The 23,442-nt window shown below is 34.0% G+C and overlaps 2 long non-coding RNA genes across 9 annotated transcripts in view; one reads left to right on the top strand and one right to left on the bottom strand.

Annotated features, from left to right (window-relative positions):
* Positions 1-23,442, bottom strand: part of LOC140611694 (uncharacterized) — a 754,568-nt gene that overhangs the window by 345,958 nt on the left and 385,168 nt on the right. For all 4 annotated transcript variants that reach the window (XR_012012832.1, XR_012012833.1, XR_012012835.1 and 1 more), the window contains one exon: positions 19,121-19,216. This is a non-coding gene — a long non-coding RNA (uncharacterized lncRNA). The remainder of the gene's footprint in view (positions 1-19,120; positions 19,217-23,442) is intronic.
* Positions 1-23,442, top strand: part of LOC140611695 (uncharacterized) — an 86,801-nt gene that overhangs the window by 39,677 nt on the left and 23,682 nt on the right. For all 5 annotated transcript variants that reach the window (XR_012012840.1, XR_012012839.1, XR_012012837.1 and 2 more), the window contains one exon: positions 19,965-20,112. This is a non-coding gene — a long non-coding RNA (uncharacterized lncRNA). The remainder of the gene's footprint in view (positions 1-19,964; positions 20,113-23,442) is intronic.

Genomic DNA, 23,442 nt, shown 5'->3' with positions numbered 1-23,442 from the left:
GTTCTGTTCATTTTATCATTATCACAGACATAAACTCAAAAAGAAGAGTCATTCTTTGATTCCTTTGCTCCAGCCTTATGCCTTACTTGTCATCAGTGGATTCATTATTCTTTTCCTTTTCTTATCTCATTGTTTCATGCATTTACCTTCTTTTCCACTCTCATTCACGGGGCAGGACTTCATCAGTGGATATTTGAACTACAGAATGAACTTCAGACTTCCAATTTTTTAATGTATATAAAGTGTGTTGTTAATTGAAACTTTAAAGCCATGTGATCTTCATAGCATTATTCTCTTCAAGAACATTAATATCTCCCTTTATCTCCCCTATGGAATGAGCTAAAACACACCGATATCATCAGGATCTACCACAATCTAGCTCTACACATTCAATCTAATTTTTCTCCTAAAATCAATGTGGACTTATATCCAAATGTGATATCTCTCTCTCTCTTTTTTTTTAAGGTTTATTTGGGAGAGAGAAAGTGAGTGGGTGAGCAGGGGGAGGAGCAGAGGGAGAAGGACAAGCAGACCCTTTGCTGAGTGCAGAGCCTGACCCAGGCTCGATCCCACTACCATGAAGTCATGATCCAAGCTGAAATAATGAGTTGGATGTGAAACTGACTGAGCCACTCATGCACCCTTCACATCTTTACTTACTATTTTTAAGCTCCTAGAGATTGGGAATTATGGCTCTTAGCATCTTCCCCAGCACTATAGCATCTAAAGAAAAATATTTATAAATAAGTTACAGTCCTTTTTTCAAGATTTTATTTTCAGGATTTTTATTTTATCTCTATATCCAATATGGGGCTTGAAATCACAACCCTGAGATCAGCAATCAGATGCTGTATTGAATAAGCCAGCCAAGTGCCCCCAAATTATAATCCTTTTTGAAAAATTTTATTCCTGTCTATCAATACTAGAGGGGGTATTGAATATATTGATTTAAAAGCACAAACTAACTTTAACATAATTTAGTTGGTGCTATGCATTCAAAATATACATTCAAAAGTATTAATTCCTAGATGTGTCAGAAATTATTCTAATCACTAGAAATATAAAGGTAAAGAAGACATGCCAAATTATCATTGCTTCCTGTTGCTATCTACTGAGTCCTCATGTCATAGATAAAACCTTGAAATAGATTGATTTCATATATATTTTGTATATATATTATACAAAATATATATATATATACAATTTTTTTCTGGATTGCAAAAATAAACTGTGTCAAAGGACAGTGTGTTTTTTAGTTCACTTCATCCTTGTTACTGACCAAGTATATTTCATTTACCAAGATCAGCATTTATCATAAAAAATCTTCAGTTGTCACTTTACTTCATTTCCTTATGTTGAATCACAAGTGCATATTACTTTTAAATTTTTTATTCTAATTCACTATTCTTTATAAAATTATCATTAAAAATCAAAATATTGTGCAATGACTATCTTGAATGTATGGTCATTAGTTACATGATTTGAAATCTACAACAGAAAATGTAAATGAACTCAGACAAAAATGCAAACTGCTCTAGATTGGTACTAAAAAACAAGAATTTGGATCTATGTCAACATTATATTTCATTTGGATTTCTAAATTCATTATGGAGAAAAATATAATATTTATTCAACTAACTTGTTTGGGAGATACTCTTCCCTATCCCATCCCAATTTGGAATTAGAATAAAACCAACTGTGAATGAGTATTCACAGTACGCATCCCAACCATTATGGAATCCTCACGCATGTTTAAACTCAAATTGTTTCCATTCTGATCCTGTCTATTCTTGGCCATCCATTTCAGGTTCTGTGACTCCTATTCGGATCTTTTTTTTCTGGCCACTTACTTTGTGGACTGATCTAAAATTTTAAAAATTCAACTTAGTGAATAGATTTTACTTTTCTTTCTAATTCTTGGGACCAGTGAAATTAATTCTTTCTCTGTCTCCCAAGTTAAACATAGTCAGGATTTCACCCTACCTGTGCTCCCAAGAGGGCAAGGGACTCACACAATTGATGAAGATCCTATTGATTTAAAAACACAGAACCTCCCAGGTAAAATCTAAAACTGGCCCCTGTATACAGAGGGTAAGTAAAAACTGAAGAAAGAATCAGACCACTCAACATTGGTAGGTAGCAAGTTTAATAAGCAAGAGAACTTACGTATGAGTTTTGCCTAGGGTAGCCACAGACAAGCTGCCATACCTGCCTGACAAAATCTTAAAAGTTTATATAGAGGCCTTGTCTGGGTTCAGTTATGTATGCCATACAGATGACCTCAAAAACACATTGTTTTCTAAGGCTGTGTCCTTGAAAATGATTCCCACTACAGGAATGGTAGGAAGATCATACGTTTCAAGGGGGAGAGGGGGTTGGAGTTAGGAGCCTCTGGGTCCAGTATGAGGGTCACCCTATGGTCATGTCCTCTCTGTAACCTCCTTTACTAGGTATTAAAATGATTCATTTTATCCTTCATAAGAGAATCAATTCATTCTTAATTTACTGACTATGCCTCTTACAATTAAGTAGAAAAGTATAAGTGACTACAAATAAGACTTATCAAATCCTTATTAACTTCTCATTCAGAGTAGACCTTTCATGAAGTTTGTATTCTCTAAATCACAGATGTCTCTGACATAAATGTGGACATTGATAATATTAATAGAAGTGATAGACCATATGATGCTCTCTGGGATCCATTTATTCAACTGAAGAAAAAAAACTTCAAAATAATTAGTTGAACCATAGGGAATATTATCTATCTAAATAATGATAATTTTATGACTAGCTCAATATTAGTTAATATTTTCAGTCTTTTAAAGTATTTCTAAATATTAGTAAATTTTATTTAGAGTTAAATTATAGCCCTCAATAAAGATTCATTGATCCTTTTATGCAGGCTGGGGATACTAAAACACAAAGAAATGTACTAAATTATAAGCAAGCTTATAATCTAATTTGGAAAGTAGAATATATATTTTTTTAAAAAAACTAAAACCACCAAGAAGACTATTCATCATGTCTACGATGATTTTAAAAACAAATGATAGAGATATTTCTAGAGCAAACATTGGAGAGAGTTCATTTGGGCAGGAAAGTAAGGCCTCATTTAGATTTTGAAGTGAGATTTTGAAGTGAGCCTTGAAGGAACATTGTTCATAATTTTTTTTTTTTAAGAGGGAGATAGAGACAGAATTTCAAGTAGTAGAAGCTGATATGTTTAATAGGTAAATCTTTGAGATGCTAATCAAAACAGACTTGAACATCACTTATTTATGAATTCAGTTCTCCCTTTTTATTAATTTGAATATATATTTTTATTTTGTTTTTTTTTAATTTTTTTATTTATTTATGGTAGTCACAGAGAGAGAGAGAGAGAGAGAGAGGCAGAGACATAGGCAGAGGGAGAAGCAGGCTCCATGCACCGGAAGCCCGACGTGGGATTCGATCCCGGATCTCCAGGATCGCGCCCTGGGCCAAAGGCAGGCGCTAAACCGCTGCACCACCCAGGGATCCCTGAATATATATTTTTAAAATATGAGTTGACCACCTCAATTCTTCCCAGGTGGATCTCATTTCATCACATAAGTGTCTACTCTGACATACATTGTTGAATTACCTGCTTTACTGAAGCAGAAACTTAGCACAAATTTCAAATTGTTTCTGTTATTTTAAATTCTGAGAATCCAATTAATTTGGAGGAAGTACATGGAGTTTGTTGTTTAGATTTTTAAAAAATAAAATAGGCTATTTGAATTCTCATTTTCTGATGCTACCTCCCTCTTTCATTGTCATTATACAATGACTTATTCCTTTCCAATTCCCCTTATTGTTTTTAGTAAGCTTAATGAACATAAAAATTTTGGCAGAAGTAAAAAAAGAAAAAAAGTCGATAGAAGACATACACTTATACATATTGTAATGTGGGATCCATGTACTCACTGAAGAAAAATAATGCATAAGAATTAGTCAATTCTCAGGGTGACTTTCAATCTGAACAGTCAATTATAATGCTATGCTTGACAAATCTGTCATAATCAAACAGTGAGAATCAGGAACAAGATTGAAAATAGTTATTAGGTTACACAGTAGTATATGGTTGGAGCTTAAAATACCTATTATTAGTTCATTCCAAGTCTATGTTTAAAAATAATTTCCATCATCTAAGTTCTCACATTCACTTTCTCAGATCTCTTATTAACCCCAAGTTTCTGAACAGTGTTGGAGAGGAGGTAAAAAATAAATAAATAAATGCTAAGAAAATTAAACCATCATCAATGTCTGATGTAACTTGCAAAGTGAAAAGAAGATAAATACAATGGTTTCTTTTGAGGGGCTGGGAATTTCTATAATTAGAAGGAGCTCATGGTTATAACTCTATGAATATACTAAAACCTACCAAACTATATACTTTTAAAAGAGTGATTTTTGATAATACTTAAATTGTATTTCAATAAAACTATTACACAAAAGAAGAAAGAAGGAGAAGAAAAAGAAAAAGAAGAACCACCATCACCCAGATATCCAGCTTATGCTTAATTTTAAATGATGGGACCTAACATAAGGATACCACAACATGTCTAGGGTCCAATTACAATGTTTCACCACTATGGTATTTTTCATCTCTTTGTCACATTTAATTTCTAACAAAGGATTTTATTAGGTTGGTTGATTACTATCTGGATATGAGTAGGTCTTGTTAGATGCAAGGAGTATGGCCTATAAGTAGGAATTTTAAAAATACCAAAAGCAAAGTCAAAAACAAGTCTATAAAAACAAAGTGATCTGCTGATACTCTTTCTCCGGTATCAGCAAACTATGGCTTAAACCCAGACTGCCATCTGCTTGGGCAAATAAAGTTTTACTGGAACATAGCTGTAGTCATTTCTCTATATATTACTTGACTATTTTTGTACTACAATTCCTAAGTGAGTAATTAGGGCAGAGACTTCATGGCCCACAAAGCCTAAATATTTTCTATGTATCCCTTTACTGAAAAAATTCACCAATTCTTGGTATAATATTTGAAACTGTTTAAATTGAATAAAATATATTTATTTTTAACTTGAATTGTCATATCTTCATAACCCATTCTCTGTTCTTGATACCTTTTTTTTTCTAACTATATTAGAGTATAGGAAGGATTTGGGATTTTTCACTTGGGTCAGTTAGTGGGAACAAGAAAAGTTAGCAAAGTAGCAACAGAATTCCAATTATCCTGGTTTGTAATTTATAATTCAATTTTTCTTCATTTTGATTCAGTGTCTAAGCAATGCTTAAAAATTTGACCTAAACTCAGCCACACTGTCTCAAGATTGTGTCCCTGAAGCGTCCTCACCAGTGACTGCAACACTTCCATAACCTCAACTATGAAGTTCCTTCTGTGTGATTGGAGCCCCCTGTCCCCATACTTCCTCTCTCCTAAGATTCCACCCCAACAGTTGACCCCCCTCCTCTCCAGTCCCATCATCTGACCCAGTCAGATTTCAGGACCCCGCACATTTTCACACACCTTTACCCTCCTGCTAGCTCTGCCCCCAGGCCTATGGGTTATGACCTCTCATAGTGAGCCCCCTCACACACACACCATCGTTCTGCTCATTCCCTGGTGTGACTACCTAACTAAAGCCCTGTTCTCTGTTAGAGCCCAAGCCCGGGACCCTGGGCAGGCACCTGAGTACTGAACTTGGCTGGAGAAAATCTCAGGCTGTTGGTGAATCCACATCAAATTGCTGGACAATCCCACACCCGAGACTCAGGCTCTCATCTCCTGTCCCCTGGAACCTCCAAACACACTTGCTTTCATTTCTCAACTAAATGTCAGATTATAAATGTTGATACATAATACATTCATGTAGTTAAGTAATAAAAATGTGAAACAGGATAAAAAAAGGAAAAGACAAAAAAATTGACTGACACTGACTAATGTATTAGAACCTAAGTGACAGGAGAAACTAATGCACATTTACTTGGATTCTAAATCTGGTTTCTGATGGTAGAAAAGATGGGCATGTGTCCTGAAAGAAAGAAAAACAAGACCTTTTTTTTTTCCTCTGGAATATTCCCTATAATTTCATGTTAATTTTTCCATAATATTGGATCCTTATGTATAAAAATTGACATCAAGTCCTAGGCCTAATCAGTCAACTATTGCACCTTGCTAAGAAGAATGGAAGAGGGTAATATGAAGTATAGTCCCAGGAGAATTACTGCTTTCCTATTGTTATGGTAAACGATTCAATATGTCTTCCCTGTGTTGTTGGGGGGGGGGGGTTGTTTGTTTTTTAGGGAAAAAAATAACCTTTTAAAGTTTCATGATGAGGACTTTGGAAATTTCTGACATACTAGACTAATTTAAATCTATTTCTTTAGCAAAATTACAACTTTGGTTGCACGTTTTATAAGGTCTCCTTCTAAAATTGAGATGTAATAGTCTTCTATTCCAGGCACAATCACGTTATACTTCTCAGTTTTCCAAGACGGAATTGTAGCTTGGTTTTCCAAAGCTGAGGAAATAGCCTTACATCATCAGTACAGATGAACAGCTCTTTAGGCCGTAACTAAACTCTGCTATATGGTTATCAGAAATCTGGCTGACAGAATTATTTAGGGAGATGACAAAAGGAATATTCTTTTTCTTTGTTCTTTTAAGTACCTACTTTTATTAGTGGAATTATTTGTGTAGAAGGAATTATGCTATATTCATAGGCCATGTTACCTGAATTTCATAAGCATCATTTTCACTAAAACTTATCCTATAAAAAATCTTAAAATATCCTTGAAAAAATGCTATAGTTCCAGTATTTGATACATACTTACTATACATACTATATAGTTACAAAACCGGAGAAACTGTCTAATGTGTCTCTTGGCACTGTAGTATCCCTGTGGAAACCTCTCTTGGACTTAGTATCAAGGAAATTTTTTTCTTCCCTGAGGTATCAGCTTGTTTCCTCCTTTATAAAGAGAATAGTGTAACATCACATTTCTCCCTTTTCCTTGACTGCCAGATATCTAAAGTCTCATTCTTAGAAAATTTATTGACTATTAGTGTCAGCATACCACCTTTTTATTTTTGCCTACTTTTCCCACATTTATTCACATTTTGATCATGTGCTTTATATGATACACTGGTCACTGTTGGGGTTTAGTCTGAAGTTTCTACAAACCCATTTGGGAGTATGGCAGAAAAAAAAGCACAAAATAAAACTGCAAGCAAGTTAAAAAAAATACATGAAGAGTGTGCATTGCATATTAAATGCATTTCTAACTCATATGGAGGCTGCATGAAAATGATGACACTTTGATTGACTGTGGTAACAATAAAATAACCAGATTACTGATTGTTTTTTCTTCATAGAACTTTTTAGTCCTAAAAAGAAAAAAATTTTTTTTTAGTTCTTGTTTAATTAACATGGAAGCTAAACTTAGAGATAATATCACTATCTTAGATTGAGAGAGAGCATGGAAAAGGAAATGCTCAGTTCAAAGTGTCACTGTCAGGAAATGGCACAGCAGGCACAAGTGCTTCCTAGGTCAGCACTGTCTTCTCTTATGTACTGTTTTTATTAAATTCTTTATTTAGGGTTTGTAATCACAATCTAAAAGTTATTCTTACTTCTTTTAAATGAAAACAAAATTATCGATCCCATAGGCAGTTATAAATTATTAAGTAACTTCAAAACTTCGTTTATTACCATAGCATAGTCTCAAAATGACCCTCCAAATGCTATATCTACCAACTTTTAAGTTTTATTTTAAACATGATATATTTACATGTTACTTGGCATTTTACATAGAGATATACAAAGGTTTTCAAACCCTGAAACACACCCTTTGCATCTGGAGAAAGTTAGCTTTTACAATCAGTTTGTAAATAGACTTTCATTTTTTTCTTCCTCTAAAAGAGAAAAAAAGCTAGTTAGCTTCTTATAAAAAAAAATTAGAACTCTTTTTGCACAGAAAATATCGGGTAAATATATTTTTAAATAAACTACTTACATATTTTAGTGTTTTACTATATGCTTTGTAATCAGTATTTTAGTATTCTTTTGTATTAGCAATTTTTCAGATACAGTTTTAAATTCACAGAAGTTCTATTAACCTTTTGTGAAAAGGTTAATTGAGAAAAGACTATCTATTCACAATAATATTCACTTGAGTCAAGAAGTTTGAAAGAAGAAAATGACATAATGAATAATGTTCTTTGAAGCAAAATACTGTATAAAGTCTGTGATGCATTTGATCACAATTGTATTAATTGGGTCTTAACAGTGATTTCCCAGAGTTCAAATATAGCTCAAAAATTTAAGGAGTCTGTTGCTTGAGTAATCTAGTATTTAAAAAGCCTTTGTCAATTTTCAGAAATGGAAAGGAAGAGAGGTAGAAGAAATCTAACTTATAATGATCAGACCCAAGCTCTGTTGGGGACTATATAGGGGCACAAATATCTTGTCATTTAAAATCCTGGTTTGTACACATTTTGAAGACCAATTGGTTGAATATATAGAGTTCATATAAAATGTTTATAAGGATTTGATTATTTGTTATATGATGCTTTAACATAGGTACAATAACAAAGAATATACATGTATGACTACTACAATTGTTTTAGATATTTTTCTTTCATAATTTATACTGTAAAATGTATACATACATATCTATATACAAAGGAACATACATATACACATATACATATATATGAGAAAGTTTTTTAAATGGTCTGAGTATGGGACACCTGGGTGGATCAGTGGTTGAGCATGATCCTGGAGTCCTAGGATTGAGTCTCACATCATGCTCCCAGCAGGAAGCCTGTTTCTCCCTCTGCCTATGTCTCTGCCTCTCTCTGGGTCTCTCATGAATAAATGAATATAATCTTTTTTAAAATAAATAAATAAATGATCTGAGTAAATGTAAATTAGATTATGCAATGCAAATTTTAAAACACAGAAAGAGAACTAAGGCAAAGAAAGGAAACTCAGCATATCACTTGGTATATATATTTCAGTTTGAAGAGATATAAGTTTTTAAATCACCCAAAATACATGATCAACTAGAGTAAAGAGCTGTTGAAGATTTTCCAATTTATTATTTTCTAATTATTTCCAAATATTCTGAATGTTTTCAGCTATTTTTTATCACAATGATTTTTTAAAATGCAGTAACAACGATTAGTGTTTACTAAGAACATACAATTTGTTAGACGTAAGTAAATCATATACATTTTCTGATTTTACTGTCAAAACAAATCTTAGACACAGGTAACTTTAGCATCCCATTTTAAAGATGAGTAAACTGCACTACATAGAAAAGATATACAATTTTCTCAAGGACACACACTAATGATATTGGATCTATGTACAAATCCTTAAAATCTGGCTAAATCTTATTCTCTGTCACTTCTCCATACAGCTTTCTTGATTATCAGGAGTTTCTGGCTCATTTGATGTTTTATTTTAATAATGCTAGTGCTCAAACACCACCCTAAAATGAAGAACTACAAAGAGCTAAAATCTTGAGATCCTTTCATCTAATTGATTGATCTTCATCCTATGTGGAGTTAGAATGATGTTGTTGCTATTGTGCAAAATGTGTTTCAAAGAATACCATAAAAATACAATATTTAAAATCAGGCAGCATAAAAAAGTTTATAACATTTTGTGTGTGTGTGTGTGTGAATTCTGTAGAAAAAAAAACATATATCCTAAATTAATAACATATAAGAACATGTATTTGCATTGAGGTAGGGATGATTAAGAATGTACATATGCAGCTCTAGATATTTCCTGGAAAGAAAGACTTGGAATGCTCTGGCAATTAAGAACAGTTCAGAATAAAAAATAAAATCATGAGTTCTTAAAAATACATTGAGGGATATGAAAGAAAGGAAGGAATAATACACTTGCCAGCTCTCTTGTTTAAATAATTGTCTCAGGGTCCAGGATGGTAGATACATATTTTCCCTGAGGGACTTTTACAAATCTTCTCTAAATCTTTACGTACTTATTGTAGGTATTACAGAAAGATAAGAGCAATCCTGAAGTAAACAGAACACTAAAAGAGAATTTACAAAACACTTCCTTAAAAATGTATAAAATTTGAAACCAGATAAGTGCAAGTGTTCTTCAAGCAAGAAATCAAGCCATAGCCTGAGATAAAAGCAGGTTATGTTAGCAATTTTAAAAGTTGCAAAGTAAATATTAATAATAATACTGAAGAGAGAATGCTACCTCTCCTCCGAAACAACCAAACACAGAAATAAAACAACTTAGAAAAAAAGAGAAGGAAATAGAGGAAACAGAAATGCACATTGATATGAGTCTGTAACATTGATATTTAGTTCCAGATGATCTGAGGTTTTGCCTATATTCACGGTGGGACAGAATTACAAAATCTTTTCTAGATCTTATTTTCTTAGAAATACGCGGAAGGGAAGGAGAGGGAAGTTATAGGGCTAAATATTTCCAAAGAGAATGTATAAATGTAGGCCAGGCATGGAAAAATCCATGGTAATTCGGATATTTTGTTTGATGTGATTTGGGGAATGGATACATTCATAAACACACAGTACCAGAATTATGCATTAAAGGATTCTTAGAAGTTGAGAGATTCTCTTCCACATAGTCATTCCCACACATACTTAGTTATCCAATAAAGGCCACTAGAGTTTGGGAGAATTGTCTAAGATCACACAAATGATCAGCTGCACATCTGCAGGGGAACTCACTTTTCCTGCCTGGCCTGGCAGTTTCTTCCAGTGCTTAAGTTGAGGCCTTGAAATCAATCAAGTCTGAACTGTCTTCAAGGCAAGCACCAATCAGCAGATTCCCCCATCAACCTAAAAAGCACCTGGGAGATCCACATTTGTCACAGAATCATGTAAGTCGTTTGGAAATGTGTTTTAATGAGGTGCTTGTCCTATGGGAAGAAGGCTTGATTCTAATTAAAGATGAAGCCAAGATACTTTTTGCAGTTTCATTTAATGATGACTTGGGAGGTCTTTTCAATTATAAAAGCTACATGACTGCATTTGGACAAACTTTAGGCAGGATTTGCAGTATTACCAATATGTACTTAAATGAATATTAAGGAAATTTATATCTTACTTCATGAGGAGAGTGTTCTCAAACAGAAAGTTTTACTGTTCATAGATACATGTGGATTCTAAATTTTTCAAATTACTGTAATTTGGAGTTTTAAAGATCCAAACCACTGAACTGTTATAATAGCTAATAAATAATAGCTAAAGAAATCATTTTAGAATGTCTCTCATTGGAATAGAAGCTTGAGCTGTGCAAATTACAAAAATATTTACTTGAATCTCTTACTCTGCTTCTATATTTACCTAGAAATGACTTTTCAAAAGTTATATTATTCCAGAGCTGAAGACAATTTTAAGATGAGTTCAAATGTTTCAAGCTCATTTCTAACTTTAGAAGCTATTATAGTTGTACCATTAGTAAAATATTTTTCTCTGGAAAAAGCAGCTCTGCTTTCATACTGTCCCTAACTTAAGTAATTATTGAAATGTATAATATTCTAGCATATGTGGGTCTTTGGTTTTATCTTTTTATATCATGACACACATTTTTAATTTTATTATTGAAAAAAAATAAAGAATTAAGAAAAAGCTCAAGAGAGTATCTAATTATCATACAGGTAATTTTACTAGATTAATATCAGTCCCATGCCAATTCTGTAATTCTTAACTTCATTAAGTATTTGGGCCAATTTTAATACTTCTCTAATCACCACTACCAAACTAGACAACATAAAGGGAAACACATGTATTTATAAAGACTTTATGCCCAAAAAACAAAAAACCCAGTCAAGAAATGGGCAGAAGACATGAACAGACATTTCTCCAAAGAAGACATACAAATGACCAATAGAAACATGAAAAAATGCTCCACATCACGCAGCATCATGGAAATATAAATAAAAACTACAATGAGATACCACCTCACACCACTCAGAATGGCTAAAATTAATAACTCAGGAAATAAAAGATGCTCACAAGGATGCAGAGAAAGGGGAACCCTCTTACACTGTTCATAGGAATGCAAACTGGTATAGCCACTCTGGGAAACAGTATGGAGGTGCCTCAAAAGTTAAAAATAGAAATACCCTATGACTCAGCAATTGCACTACTAGGTACTTATCCAAAAGATAAAACAATGATTCAAAGGGGCACATGTACCCAGTGTTTATCGCAACAATGTCCACAATAGCCAAACTATGGAAAGAGCCCAGATGTCCATCAATAGATAAATGGAAAAAGAGGTTGTGGTATATATGAATATATATATGGTGTGTGTGTGTGTGTGTGTGTGTGTGTGTATATGATATATAATGGAATATTATTCTGCCATCAAAAAGGATTAAATCTTGTCATTTGCAACAATCTGGATGGAACTAGAGGATATTATGCTCTGAAAAATAATTTAGGCAAAGAAAGAAAAATATCATATGATTTCACTCATAGGTGGAATTTAAGAAACAAAACAGATGAATAGAGGGGAAGGGAAGGAAAAATAAAATAAGATAAAAACAGAGAGAGAGGTAAACTATAAGGGACTCCTAACTCTGGGAAACATACTGAGGATTGCTAGAGGGGTGGTGGGTGGGGAGATGGGGTAATTGGATGAAAGGAATTAAGGAGGGCACTTTATGGAATGAGTACTGGATGTTATGTGCAACTGATGAATCACTAATAATACACTATACCTTAACTAACTTGAATTCGAATTTAAAACAGATTTTATGATATAATAGAGTCTCTCACTAATTCATTACAAAATTAGATTGCCCCTGTAGAAAGATAAGCACAGGAATGAGAAGATCGCTCCTGGTGTTTTGGGGAAATCTGGGACAAGAGAACCTAATGTAAAGGCCATGGAGATGAAAAGAATGAGATCTGAGCTTGACTTTTTAAGTCTGTCTTCACAGGTTTGAGGAGTTCAACACAGAATAGTACATGAAAGAATTATTTTTCAATAATTGCCACCAAATTTGTATTAAACACCCTACTTTGCTGGGTAGAAAAGCTAATTATGCTTACAAGTCAGTGACATCTAAGTCTATTCCAATAACTTTCCCAACAATTTTAGCTTAAAACTTCAAAACTTCATTTAAGACCATTCAAAATGTCCTCTCAAAGAGCTTATGTCGAATTGCCCACAAATATAATGAATGAGCAGTTACCTGCAGAAAGAGCTAGGAATGGGAAATATTTCTTGGTACCTTGAAGGTAGACTTTCTCAGTTACAGTAGAGTACAATGCTATTCTTTGATGTGACCTATTAAGAGGCATTTGCATGCATACTGATGATTTTAGATAACAGGGTTTTCAGATACAGAATAAAAACATATGCATTTAAAATTATGAATAAAATTATAAGCTAAAAAATAGAAGTTATGAAAAAACATGAGAAGATTTTAAGAAGACCAGGCTGATTTCTATAAATGAAGCAATATTAGCCAGAAATTTATAAAATAATGTCACTGTATATGTTAGTTAAGGTTTATTAAGAAATGAAGAGTAACTACAAGTGCTGTTAAATAGAAATTTATTATACAAAGTATATCTTACACAAATATGGAAGGTGCTAGGGAAGTGAAAGGTTGTAAATTGATGTATAATGACAAGAATTACTGACCCATCTGCCTGAAGCATGAGCACCAGTAGAAAAGCAGGAGTTCGAGGGCAAACCCAAACATGAAGCATATCAAAGCACTAGATTGGAGGCACAAAATGGGAGACCACAGAGCAACTATGGTGAGCCCCTTCTTCTTCTTGTTAGTCCACAGTCAAGCATCTGGTGGCTGGTTTCACATCAGTCTTAGCAGGGCCAGTGTTTGGGAAAACAAACTGGACAATAAAGAGAAAATAAACTGGGACCCACTGACCACCTATGTGCCTGTCTGAGACTTATCTGACCATCTGAGAATGATGACTACTTCCACCCTTAACTTCCACCCTTCCAATGCCCTTATGCATGTTTCTGTTTTTGCCAGCTCTAATTCATACCACACAATCTAGCTCTACCAGCTTTGAAGCATTTTTATGATCATCTTTTAACCATATATAATCTCCAAAATAGATAACATCAAAATTATATTTCCACCACTTTTATGTGATTCTCTGTCTTACAAACACTAATATACTGACACTTAGGTAAAGAGATTACATAGAGTCTCACTTTATCCATCCTAAGGCCCTCCATCTAGTTGAATCATCCTCCTTCTTTGAAAGTCTACAACTCAAATACTGAGATAGAAGTTCAACTGCTCTTAACACATTTCATGTAGTGAAAGAGTGAGAAATGAAAAAAAAAAAGAAAAAGAACTAGGTAATACACACCCACACACATGCATTCACATCAAAGAATAAAAATAACTACTAAAATTGTTTTTTTATTTTTTCCCTACCACTGGTCACATGGCCATAGGTACTATTTAAACATTGTTTTCTTTGTCCTCAGCAAGCACTTCATGGGCTAATGGTTCACTGCTTGGTATATTTCCAAATATTTATTCCTTTTTTAAAAAGATTTAATTATTTGAGAGTATGGAGAGGGGTAGAAGGAGAACGAATCTTAAACAGACTCCATGCTAAGCATGGAGTCTGATGAGGAGCTCAATCTCACAACCCTGAGATTACAACCTGAGCTGAAACCAAGAGTTGGACATTTAACCAACTGCACCACCCAGGTGCCCCCAAACCTTCATTCTTGAAGAGTCTGATCCAGCCAAAGTCTTGTCTCTATTTAGTTGGGTTTTTTTTCTATTGAAATTTATCACATGATAAATATCATATGGTAAAAAACAGATGCACTAGGAAGTCTCTCAGAAAAGTCCCTTGCATTCCAGACTCACTCTTCCTTGGCCCCAGAAATGAAATTTGGTGTATTAACAATCCACTTTGCCCTTAGTAACCAGGATGACTTCTTCTAGAAAGTAACTTCCTTTTTTGTTGTTTATTGGTTCAGTGGCATGATAAACCCCAAGTAGGGTGGCAGGTTCAGCTTCTAATTTAGTGGAACTATTTCTTTTTCCCTTTGTGAATGTAGTCCTCCCTTGCAAACTAACACTTGTAAACTATCATAGCCCAAAGGTACTAACCCAGGCAGCCAAATTTTTGTTAGAGAATCTTAGGGGTAATTGTGATAAAATCACTCCCTTTGCCATACCAGGATCCTTGAACCCATAGCTCCTGGTTTTGAAAAAAACAGGGTCATATATGGCTGCTCATTCGGAGGCTAGACCACAATTTTAAGGATATTATCTCAAACAACATACAGCTTTTCACCTGAAGGCATATATTGTGTCTTCAAAAAGCAATTAAAATATTCTATCAGGCTAACTGCTGCAGGTGATGAGGTACATACACCAGTGAATTACAGGAGTATGAGCTCATTTCTAAAATTCATTGACTTTAAAATAAGCTCCCTGGTCAGAAGCAATGCTCTGTGGATGACCACAGTTATAAACAAGACATTCTATAAGTCACTGATTGGTAATTTTGGCAGAGGTATTGTGAGAAGGAAAGTTATATCCATATCCATAGTAACTGTCTATTTCAGTGAGAACAAAGCACTGCCCTTTTATCATAGAGATGTTCTAGTGCAATCAACATGCTACACATAGCAGGATCAATGTTGGTCCCTCTCGATGGTACATGGGTACTCAACTATGTTTAGGGTTTTGGGGGAGTTTGTTGGCCTTTCGGGGTAAAAAGCCATGTTCCTAAACCAGTATAATAAACTCAAGCAATAAGCTTACTTAGTAAGACTATTAAGCAAGAACAAGGGTGGCTGAGGCAAGAGTCAGAGTAACATCTGCTGAACAGGTCATCTTAACTATCTGATTAATAGCATTCTCTTCCACTGTTTGTTCTCTGGGCAGTACTTTGTTTCATGAAATAAAAATACTTTTAAACTCTGCCCATTTAAACAAGACCATCCAAGTCATCTTTCTCATACTACCTTATCACAATTTTCCAGTTGTATTCTTTTATGTCTCTAACCATCCAACCAAATCATTACCTACTGCCAATAAATCAATAAAATCTGTATTTCTGGCTCTCAGTCCAGATAAAATAAACAATAAACCCATTACTCAAAACTCTGCCATTTTGACAATTTTCTTTTATTATTTCTTTCAGGGCCACCCTTGAGGCAATAGTGTTGAATTTACCCAATTTAAGGTGGAGCCAGCATAACCACTGCAGAACCACCATTAAGCTGTGCCTTATGTTTTTTTGTTTGTTTGTTTGTTTTCTTTCTCAGCCAACTAGTCATAGGAAACTTTCCAGAAGCTATAGCTAAACATTGAAAGAGGAAAGAGTAAAGCAGGAGGAGAGATAGTGAAGAACATGGTAGGAAACATACTTGCTCACATAATTTACTTATACTTTTCAGTTATGCTCAAGCCTAATCTCATTTATGACACTGCATAGGCATACCCAACTGCATGCTTCATAGATACATCACATACATTTCACAATGAGTCTCTTAGGTCTCATGGGAACTTTATGACTCTTGTTTAAGTGTTTAGTTTCTACTAAATCACAGTAGTGAAAGATAAGTTTTGTTTTGTTTTGTTTTTTATTTTGTTTTCCTCAAAAGAATAATACCTACAGAGGATAGCATTGGTTTTTTGTTTGTTTGTTTGTTTTTGGGTTTTTTTGGCATTGACTTTTCCATAAAGGTCTGTGTTATTGCTGGCATATAGTGCCAGCCAAAGGCTCTACACAGCATCTTTATTGGTTACTGATACTCCAAACACAATAGTATCTGCTGAAAATATCTGAACAAACTCTCACTGATTGGATTTTGGAGTCCTAGAAAGAAGAGAGAGAGGAGCTAAGGGGAAAATATAAAAAATATAAAATAGATAAAATAAGGGCTGAAAACTCCCCAAATTGGGAGAAAGACATAAATTTATAGATTCAAGACGCTTGATGACCACTAAAAACTAAATTTTTTAAAAAAGAAAGAAAAAACATACCAAGTTACATTATAGATACCCAGAAAAACAAAAATCATTACTTCTTAAAATACAGAGGAATAATCATTCAAATGACCAAAGGATTCTGATCTTTCAGAATTTTAAACTGCCTGAGAGGCTGAAGGGAGTCACACTGAGGAAAACATCAAAGTCCTGATATAAATTTCATCCAAATCTTTCCGTGATTCCTAAAATATTTGTACGTAAGATTAGAATCCAAGGAACTTCGCAGAAAGCAATATTTGAAAGGTTAACTAATCTGAATAGAGAATTTAACAACCACAAATTGCTGGGGAGAAATAATTTGTTGGAGCCCTGTTGGAGTTTGATTGGCTTAATAAGCATATCATATTTTTCAGTGAAACCCTAGAAGGTATATGCCTCAGGCACAAGAACTATATGGCTAAGGGATATGATACAAGATTAAGGATGCAACTAATCAAAAAGGTTGAAAACCAAACCTCCACAAGATCATGGTGATCCAGGTATATAATTCTGTGCTAGAGCAAAACTAAATACTATTTGAGAGTCTCTATAATGTATCATCTACAAGTCTGGCATATAAACAAAACTTAGCAACCATGTCAAGGAGTAAAATAGCGTGGTTCATAATCAAGAATAAAAATAGACAATATAAGTAGACCCACAGGCCAATTGGTAACTCAGGAGTTTAAAATGACTGTGTAAATATATAACAAAGAATTACAACAGAAGGTCATTATAATGGGTTAAATGATAAGTAACCTTAGGTTAGTTATAAATCATTATCTCCCTGACAGGAAAAAAAAAAAAAAAAGCCTTGAGAGAGTAACTTTTAGAGAAAACTTTAAGATAACTTCACATATGTTCTATATAGTCTCTAACAACAGATCTTTCATTTGTATTCTAATTTTTCTATACCATACACTTTTCACAAAGATTTAATTTGTGTTATTTATGTTACAATTTTAGATATATTCCAAAACCATCTACAACCCTGAAGATGATTAGCTCTAATTTCCACAAATATATAAAATATGTTTAAGGGCATGCAAAAAAAATGAAGTCCATTATTTTCCTATTTCCATCATATGCCATAAGATAATATTCTATATGTCTTAATAATGGGAAGTATATTAATAATAACAACTTCATACTAAGACCACTTTGCTATTTGCTCACTTTGACTCACTAACTTTGAGCAACTCCAAAGTTGATTCCCTTAGTGCTACAGCCTTATTTTAAATCCAGTATATTAATACCATAGCATTCTGATAATTCTTTCAGAAGTATGAGATTGACAAGACAAATTCAAACAAAAAACTAAATGAATTAAGTAGATTAAAAAGGTACATGGGTATATAACAAATAAAACAAAACATCATCCCTATTTACTAGCAATCATCACAGTAAAAATATTGGGAAAAAATAAGTTTTCATTAGTAATAACAGTCTTCTATTTAGATATAAAGTTTATGAAAGCTGTGCTATGAAAAATTAAGTTATAATTTCTTATGGAAAATTTAAAATAAAACATTAATAACTGGATAGACATACCATATTCTCAGCTAGGTATACTTAAGTGCTATAGAAATATCTGTTTTTACCACGTTAATTTATAAATTTAACATATTTCACATTAAGTCTTAATGGAATTTTTAATTTACATAACATAATTCCGAAATTTATAAAAGGGTGAGCAAGCAAGAATATTCAATTTTATTCTGAAGATAAGTAAAATTGTTAGAGAAAAAGAGATGAAGTGAGATTTACCTCCGATTATGACCTAGTTTATATGTTTAAAGCCAAGTTACACCATGTCAATAGAGAAGATCAATGGAGAAAGGTTGTGAATTTATAAGCAGACTCAATTTTTTGACAAATGGTTACCAAGTAATGAGTAAATTTTGAGAAAAAAATAAATTCTGAAAGGAGTCAAAATTAATAAATCCCATTAAAAAATCTTGATAGTGATACGAGGGGGAAATATACAGATTAAACTATAAAAGACTTGTAAAGAGGGGAAATTTTATATATTTTTTAATTTTTTATATTTTTAAGAGGGGATAATTTTTAAAGTTAAAAACTCAAATAACAGAAATAGAAAAGAAGTTATAATATTTCTTACCTTCTTTCTTCTGAAAGAAAACGTCCTGTTTTATGAATCCAAGTAAAACTGTAACAATCATTGATTGATGAACATCCAATGTATATTTTGAACTTCCTTAAAATAAAAAAGATTATTAGTAAGCTAGGCCATAGCCTTGGGATATATATATATATATACTAATATATGCTATATTATACATTGTATTAATAAACCACTCGAGAAGAAAAAGTAATAAATGTCTTATTATATAATTTTCAAAGACAAAATATTAAATGCTAAAATAAAAAACTTACTGAGGTACTCTTCTTTTAAAAAATTATTAACCATTTTTGAATGTTTGAAAACTATTCAAGGGAAAAACAGATATGGCAAAGTCTTATATGAGATATAGTGCTGGGATAATAATGAAAAGATGGCTTGATAGAGCAAGCCAAAGCTAAGTCTAAGTTAAATGCTATGTGTGAGTGAATTTTTATAATGATGAGTTGTGAGAGGTCCATACTGGACTGTAACTGGAAAAGCATTTTTTTGTAAAGATTTTATTTACTTATTCATGAGAGACACAGAGACATAGAGAGAGAAGCAGGCTGCTCACAGGGAGCCCTATGAGGAACTCCATCCCCTGACCAGAATCATGCCCTGAGCTGGAGGCAGATGCTCAACCACTGAGCTACCCAGGTGTCCCTGGAAAAGCATTTCTAAATCAGGAACATGATAATGTGAAAATTAGATAGGTTTAAGAACAGTGAGTGCAACATGTCTCCATATTTCCATTATTTATTTATTTTTTGTAAAGCAGAATCACTGTCAAATTGTGAAATATGTAAAATGTTGAGTAGAAATTCAATCTTTCACTCTACAGGAGGAGTAGGAGGATGCTGAGCTTCTCTAGACTCTCAAACACAGCTAAATAGTTATCAAATTATTCTGAACACCCAAGAGGTCAATCAGAGGCCCTGAGAGAACAAAAACTGCAATTCTACAAATAGAAAAGTGACCACTCCTGGAAGGTAGGAGGTATGGGAGCTATAGCTGTGGAGGTGGCAGCAGGGAAGGAGCCTGCGTACATTGGCTACTACATAGTATTAGAAGCTGCAGAATGCCAAATCTGAACTTTTAAGTTCATTACCATTGGGGATGTGCCTGCATGAAAGGTGCTCAGGTGGCAAAGAGGGGCAGAAAACCAGAAGTGACAGGGTGGTCTAAGGATCCCCTGGGTTGCAGGAAGAATGAACCATACCTAGGTGCTGTTCTATTCCCAGGCATAGGAGCTGGGTTGCCGGCAGAGAGCAGTGGGTCCTGGTGCTAGATTTCTGCTATAAACTCCAAATTGCCCGGTAATCAAATGGCCACTTGCCTGGGACTGGCCAATAAGTGTGGTGAAACCGTCCCCCAGAAGAACTGTGTGAGCCCATGCCATGGGTGTCCCTGAAATTTGGAGTTTTGAAACTCAGTCACACACCTGAGGTAAAAAAGGCCTTGGACATGGGCAGGGTAAAGGCAGGTTTCAGATGAAAACTAGGGAAACAAATAGGGTGACCAATTTCTTTTCTGTAAGGGCTCACTGAGGAGTGAGGGGCCCAAACTTTCAGCTCCAATGTTACAGAGCCCAGTGCCATCAAATTCATCTAGCCATCAGAGCTGAAAGCCTTCCAGGAGCAAAACAATGCCACCTAGTGGAGGCCAGAGCCACATATAAAGCCCCACCCGCCTGGACCTTGGAGACATATCTCCACTGAAACAAGTCCACCTGAGAATCAGTGCAACAGGCCCCTCCTCTAAACAACTAGCTCACACTGAGTTTATTAATCATAAAATGTTACAAAGCTTCAGCTCTAGGGGAAATAGAATCGAGCTTCATTTTTACTTTAATTCTTTTATTTTTATTATTTTTTCATTTATTTTCTTGTATTTTCCAATTCCTTTTTGTTTATTAATTTTTAAATTTATATATATAAATTTACATATATAAATTTCATATTTTTAAAATTTTGTCTATTTTCATTTTATTTAGTTTTTGGGGGGGGAGATCTTTGTTTTAACAAGCAGACCAAAACACACCCAGAATCTAATGTTTTTTTTGGTTTTGTTTTGTTTTTTGTTTTTTTTTTTTCTTATTTTATTGCTTTTTTGTTTGGTTAGTTTTATTTCTTTGTTTGTTTGTTTTGTTGTTCTTTTTTCTCTTTCTTCTTTTCTGGACAAGATGATGATGTGAGAGAACTCACCTCAAAAGAAAGAACATGAGGTAGAACTCAATCAGGGATTTAATCAATACAGATATAAGAAAGATGTTTGAACTAGAATTTAAAACAACAATTATAAGGATACTAGCTGGACTTGAAAAAAGCATAGAAGACACTAGAGAATCTCAGTACAGAGCTAAAATAACTAATATCTAGTCAGGCCAAAATTAAAAATGCTATAACTAAGATGCAAACACAAACAGAGGCTGTAAAAAAAAGGTTGGATAAGGCAGAGGAGCAAATCAGTGATATAGAAGATAAAATTATGGAAATAAATTAAGCTGAAAAGAATAGGGAAAGATAAGTAATGGATCACGAAGATAGACTTAGAAAACTCAGTAACTTAGTAAAACATAATAACATTCATATTATAGAAGTCCCAGAGATGAAAAGAGAGATAAAGAGGCAGAAGGTTTATTCAAACAAATAGTAGCTGAAAATTTCCCTAATCTGAGGAAGGACACAGACATCAAAATCCAAGAAGCACAGAGAACACCTATTAAATTCAACAAAAGCCAGCCATCACCAAGGTATATCATAGTCAAATTCACAAAATACACAAAGAAAGAATCCTGAAAGCAGCAAGGGAATAAAGGTCCTTAACCCACAAGGGAAGACATATCAGGTTCACAGGGAATCTATCCACAGAGATTTGGCAGGCCAGAAAGGAGTGGAAGGAAATATTCAATGTGCTGAATGGGAAAAATATGCAGGCAAGAATCCTTTATCCAGCAAGGCTATCTTTCAAAATAGAAGGAGACATGGAGTTTCTCAAACAAAAACTAAAGGAGCTCATGACCACTAAACCATCCCTGCAAGAAATGTTAAGGGGGATTCTGAGTGGAGAAAAAAAAGACCAAAAGCAACAAATACTAGAAAGGACAAGAGAACATCACCAGAAACATGAACTCTACAGGTAACACATGGCACTAAATTCCTATCTCACAGTAATCACTCTGAATGTAAATGGACTAAATGCACCAATCAAAAGGGTATCAAAATGGATTAAAAAACCCAAGATCCATCTATATGCTGCCTATGAAACACTCATTTTAGACCTAAAGACACCTGCAGATTGAAAGTGAGGGTTTGGAGAACAATCTACCATGCTAAATGTCAAAAGAAAGCCGGAGTAGCCATTCTTATATCAGACAAACTAGATTTTAAAACAAAGACTGGGGACACCTGGGTGGCTCAGTGGTTGAGTGTCTGCCTTTGGCTCAGGGCGTGATCCCAGGATCCCGGGTTGAGTCCCACATCAAGTTCCCCACAGGGAGCCTGCTTCTCCCTCTGTCTATTTCTTTGCCTCTCTTTCTGTGTCTCTTATGAATAAATAAATGTAATCTTTAAAAATAAAAAGAAATTAAAAATAAAAAAATAAAACAAAGACTGTAACAAGAGATGAAGAAGAGCATTATACCATAATTAAGCAGTCCACCCATCAAGAAGATATAACAATTGTAAATATTTATGCCACCAACTTGGGAGCACCCAAATATATAAATCAATTAATAACAAACATAAAGAAACTCATTGATGATAACACAATAATAGTAGGGGACTTTAACACCCCATTTACAGCAATGGACAGATCATCTAAGCAGAAAATCAACAAAGAAACAATGGCTTGGAATAACATACTGGACTGGATGAACTTAACAGATATATTCTGAACATTTCATCCTAAAGCAGCAGAATACTCATTCTTCTCAAGTGCACATGAAACATTCTCCAGAATAGATCACTTACTAGGTCACAGATCAGCCCTCAACAAGTACAAAAAGATTAAGAGCATACCATGCATGTTTTCAGACCACAACACTATGAAACTGTAAATCAACCACAAGAAAAAATTTGGAAAGGCCTTAACTATATGGAGGTTGAAGAACATCCTACTAAAGAATGAATGAGTCAACTAGTAAACTAAAGAATTTAAAATATACATGGAATTAAATGAAAATGAAAGCATGACAGCCCAAAACCTTTGAGATGCAGCAAAAGCAATCCAAATAGGGAAGTATATTACACTACAGGCCTATCTCAAGAAGCAAGAAATATCTCAAATATACATCCTAACTCTACACCTAAAGGAACCAG

This window comes from Canis lupus, chromosome 20, assembly GCF_048164855.1.
Source record: "Canis lupus baileyi chromosome 20, mCanLup2.hap1, whole genome shotgun sequence".
In the NCBI taxonomy this organism is placed as follows: Eukaryota; Metazoa; Chordata; class Mammalia; order Carnivora; family Canidae; genus Canis; species Canis lupus.
The sequence above is the reverse complement of the archived record's forward strand: the minus strand, read 5'-3'. Positions and strand labels throughout refer to the sequence as shown.